A 5,354-nucleotide genomic window follows, 5' to 3' on the forward strand; every position below is an offset into this window, starting at 1 on the left:
CAGAACGGGGACGAGGCGAGGGAGACGAGGCGAGAGAGACGAGGCGAGAGCGACGAGGCGAGAGAGACGGAACGAGTCAAAGACATGTTGTCGTTGGTGCGCGGCACCACACACCCCTTCTTCAAAGATGCCCGCGACGGGTTGAAGTCTTGGCGGGAGCTTTGGCCTTCTGGAGGCGCTTGCGCTGTGTACGGCCCTTGCGAGCCGCCTTGGCCGAGTACTGGCTCGACGCATCGATCGGGTATTCGCGGAGGATGGCCGTGAGCTCGTTGTGGGCCATCGTGCCGGGTTGAACTTGAGCGCAGGCCTTGGACATGTACTGCTTGTACTTGAGGTAGACATCTTCGGCCATGATGGCGACGGGCTCCCACGAGCTGCCTTCGATGCCGAGCCAGACTGTATCGAGCTCCATGACGCCGGCCTCATTGATGCGATGGCCTTGAAAATGATCGACCTCTGTGATCATGCTTGAGAAGTCGATGGCGTCGAGCAGTTGAGACGAGAGCTCCTTCGACGCGTTACTGTAGACCTTGAGGCGCGCGGCGTGGACGTAGTGAGTCTTCTTGGAGCGTACTTCTTCTACGAGGTAGACCCAGTCGGATACTGTGTCCTTGATTACCATCGGGCCATCCCAGCAAAAGGAGGCCTTGGGCACGTTTGGGCGCGTCGTGTGGACGAGGACGAAGTCGCCGATCGCGTACTGGCGGAGGACTGCCTTGGTGGCGCGATCTTGGGCTTGGCGCTTTTGCTCGCGGACGTGCGCCTTGCGGTCCGCGACTTGTCGGTGCATCTCGAAGAGGGCTTTATGGAGCTCGTCGATGTCGTCGTATCGGGTACGCATGAACGTGTCGTAGTCGACCATGTCAAACGTAACAGGGTTGCAGATACCTTCGATCGGCAGGCGCGGCGGCATGCCTGTGAAGACCGTGATCGGGCAACGGTTGCCGAGAAGACGTGACGGCGAGTGGTTGATGATCTTCATGGCCACGGCGGTTGCCTCGGGCCACGAGGAGTACGGGAGTTGCCACTCCGAGAGCAGGCACTGGACGAGCTTCTTGAAGCGTCGGTTGACGATCTCGACCGTGCCGTTGGACCACGGCGTGTGCGGGACCGTGAGATGGTGCCCGGCGCCATAGACACGGCTTAGCTCCTTGACGACTTGGTTCTTGAAGTGCGTGCCTTGATCGGACACCCAGGTCGTCGGGACGCCAAACTGGTTGGTGTAGCGGAAAAAAGCGTCCAAGAACGCTTCGACGTCGGCCGTCGCGTGGCTTGTCGCTTGGACCCAGCCGCTAAAGTCGTCCTTGAGGATGCAGACGTAGACTTCACCGGTGGTAGAGGGGCCCATGTGTAAAAAGTCGAAATGGAGCACTTCGTTGGGCTTGGAGGCGTGGATCTGGCTGCCCAAAGGCACGGGAATGACCTTACCTGGGGCAGACTTCTGGCACTGGTAGCACTGCTGGCAGAAACGCGTGACGTCGGCTTCTTGATCGGACCATGTGTAGCGATCGTGGAGCACGCGAAGTGTCGTGTCGATGCCATGATGACCCGCGAGGCCGCAGTGTGCGAGAATCACGAGTCGTGTCTTGATGTCGTTGTCGGGCGCGTCAGGGATCCACACGCTGCCGTTGTTGTCGCGGAGCAGTCCGTCGGCGTGGTCCTTGGACAGCTGCAGAGCGGCGCCTTGTGCTTGGCATTGTCTTTGTAAGGCCGCGATTTCCGCCACCTATGGCCAGACAAAGTCGGGATCGGCCAAAGGTCGCGGGTTGTCGGGAAACCGTACTTGGATGATCGCGTTGTTGACGGGCGTCGTCGGCGCCGAGTGAGGCGCGCAAAAAGACACCGGAGCAGTGCTGCCCGGACCGGCACCCCATCGAGAAAGAAGGTCGGCCCAGACGTTCGCTTCACCCGAGATGTGGTAGATCTTGTACTGGAAGCCCATGAGGATGAGGCTCCAGCGGAGGACCTTGTCGCACGTGTGGCGCGGGAGAGACGGATCCCGGCCTTTCGGGTCGAAGAGGTAGATCAAGTTGGCGTGGTCCACGAAGAGACAGAACTCGGTCGTGCGCAGCGTGAGGTGGGGCACACGCAGCACCGTGTCGAGCATCGCCAGCGCTTCCTTCTCGAGAATCGACCACGCAAGCTGCGAGCCACGCAGCGCCTTGGAGTGGAAGAAGAGCGGCGTGTGGTCTTGTTGGTCAACGGGGAGTTCGAGTTGATCCTTCGGCACCTGCGTGACGATGCCGCCGATGAAGTCGAGCGACGCGTCGGGAAAAACGCAGATGACTTGGTTCGGGTCCGGATGCGCGAGGAGCGTAGCCGAGGCGATCGCCGCCTTCATGGCCGCGAACGCGTCGAGTTCGGCAGAGGAGAAGAAACCATCAAGCGAGAAACGGGCAAGAGGCTGCTTCTTGTTCGTACCGGCTGCTTGATAGACACGCAACAGCGCGTCTTGTAGCGGCTTTGAGACTTCAGCGTAGCGTGGGATGTGCGTCCGCATCCAGTTCGAAGCGCACATGAACTGGATGAGCTCCGCACCGGTACGTGGGAGAGGGAGATCGACGAGGGCCTTGATACGAGCCGGATCGTGCTGCACGCCGCGGCCCGAGATGATCTTGCCGCACCACTTGATCTCGCGCGCATAGAACACGCACTTGGTGGGGTTGAGCTTGAGGCCGACCTCGGCGCACCGTGTGAAGATGGCGTCGAGGTTGGTCATGAGGTCTTCAGGCGTCTTGGCGTAGATCAAAAAGTCGTCGATCCAGATGAGGAGGCACTTGTAGAGCCACTTCTCAAAGATGTCCGTGACGGCGGCTTGGTAGTAGGCGACCGAGCCTTTGCCACCCGTCGGGATGCGAGTGCTCGAGAACACGCCCATGTCCGTCATGAACGAGAAAATGTCGCGGCAGGCCTCGTGGAGCAGGAACTGCCAGTAGCCTTTGAACATGTCGAGGATGGCCAAAGCCTCGGCGCCGAGCAGATGCTCCATAATCGCTTCAAGGTTGGGCATGGGCCACTGGACGTCCTCGGTGCACGCATTTGCTTGCCGCATGTCGATGGTGAGCCGCCAGTCGTTGGTACCGGGCTTGCGGACCATATGCGGGTTGGACGCCCATGCACTGTTGTTGTTGCGGTACAGGATCGCAGAGCTGACGAGACCGGAGACGTAGTTCCGCAGCCACTCGCGCTGTTGAGGAGGGAGACGGCGCGGCGAGCACTTGTACGGCTTGGCGTTGGGCTTGAGTTTGACCATCATCGGCGGGTAGTCGACCGGCGGGTCCAAGCCGATCGCCGTGGGAAAGATGTCGCTGTGCTTCTCGAGTAGTTGCTCGAGCGCGGGCCACAAAACGCGAGGGAGACCGTTTGCCTTGGCCTCAGCCACACGCTGTTGGAGGATCTCGCGCACCTCGCGTCGTTGGATGTCGAGCGGGTCGGGCGTCGGAAGGCACGTTTCGAGGCCATCATAGACGGGATCGTCCGTCATCGTGGCGGCAGGCGCGGCCATGAGCGTGCCAATGCGGGGGAGACCGTCGGCTTGATCAAGCGGCGGTAGGTCGGCAAAGTCCCAAACGCGACGGATCTCGCCAGCCTTCTGGAGGAGAGACGTCGGGTCGTAGCCGAGTTGGTGCATCACATGACGAGACACCAGAAGATCGCCGCAATAGTCGGGCAGCTCGTCCTCTTGGATCATGCAGGGGAGCGATTGGAGCTTGAGCGAGCTGCTGCCAGCGGGCAAGATGAGGTCAAGCACGACCTTCTCCGAGATCGTTGACACTTGGCCCGTGAATGTCAGTACACGTTGCGAGACCGCCAAAACCGTCGGCTTGACGTCGCTTCCGGCCAGTAGAGCCTTGTCCACCCACGCCCGCGTGACGACCGTCATGTCGGCGCCCGAATCGAGTTGCACCGAGATAGGGACCGACACTGGCCCGGCCAGGGCGCCAGACAAGAGATCGCGGGGTGGTTGTTCAGTGGCTGGGACGAGGCTATCTTCCGCAGACTGGATCATGTTGTTGCGGGGGATCGGAGGCGTCGTCGGGGTCGCACGCTGCTGGTCGTAGAAGGCCTTGAGGAGGGTCTTCTTTTCCGCTACGCCGGCGTCGTTGTCCGGGATGAGCGGGCACTTCCAGACGTTGTGGTCCACAGCCTTGCACTTGAGGCATGGGTGCTTGGGCTTGGAGTCGCCGGTGGGCGCCTTCTTGGTTGTCGCAGCGCCACCAGGCACCTTGGCACCACCAACGTCGGTCTTCGAGCCTTGCTTCTTGTGCACCTTGTCCTTGTCCTTCGTCACGCCAGTGGGCGTGGTGTCGCCGGTGGGAGGCGTTCCGGCGGAGGGCTTCTTGAAGTTGTCGAAGGCGGGTGTAGGCTCCAAACGTGTCGATGAGAAGACCCACAAAGTCGTCCCACCGCTTGTAACGCTTCTTGGAGAAGTTGACCTCTTGACGCAAATACGACTGGAGGTACTCGGGCCGCACCGCGTGGATGATGTGGTTGCGGGCCGATTCGGGCTCCACGTCGTGGTACTCGCGGAAGCCCGATTCGTCGCAGATGCGTGCGTATTGTTCGATCAGTACAAGGGCACGAGACTCGCCGTTGCGAATCGTCTCGTCGCACCGAAGTTCCCGACGCACACGCGCAAAGAAGTCCGCAACGTTGGTCTTCACGCGCTCGCAGTCGGTCTTGAAGAACGCATAGAGCTCGTCGTCCGGGACTGAGTCGAGGTCCCGGTTGCCTTGGCCCCAGCGGTAGCGCAGCATCGTCCGAAGCGTGTTGTTGTCCACACAATAGCGCAACACGCGCCGCTGTATGGCTACTTGACCGCCGAACTGGTTGAACCGCTCTTGGATCGCGTCTTCGTAGCGGCGCCACTCGAGCCAGAAAGCCTTCATTTTCGCGGTGTCGCTCGAGTTGAGGAACGGTGCCTTGATGTCGTCTGCCGTGACGATTTGCGAGAAACCCTCAGGCATGGTCTTGGCGTATTGCCCAGGGCCGTCCGGTGCCGGGCGGTTCTGCTCGACGGATTCGGGCGCAAGGTGAGTGAAATGATGGAACTCGACCGGCGGCAGTTGTTGCGCGAGGCTGCGCGTCCGGGCTGCCGCACCGAGCCACTGGTTGTTGGTGATGAACTTGTTGAAAAGGTCGTCCATCTGCCCGAGCGTCAACGTGACCGTCGCGTCCGGGTCATCGAAAGCACCCATCGAGGCGTCCGTGCTGCCACGACGGTAGGTTGGCGCCACCTTGGGCGTCGCGGGGATCGGGACGTTCTTTGGGTCCACGGGTTGGACACGAGGTGACGTGGCCATCTTGGGGGAGTGTTGGGGGAGGCTTGCTTGTCAGCAACTAAAGAATTCTTT

The sequence above is a fragment of the Saprolegnia diclina genome, assembly GCF_000281045.1.
Source record: "Saprolegnia diclina VS20 unplaced genomic scaffold supercont1.11, whole genome shotgun sequence".
Taxonomy (NCBI): domain Eukaryota; phylum Oomycota; class Saprolegniomycetes; order Saprolegniales; family Saprolegniaceae; genus Saprolegnia; species Saprolegnia diclina.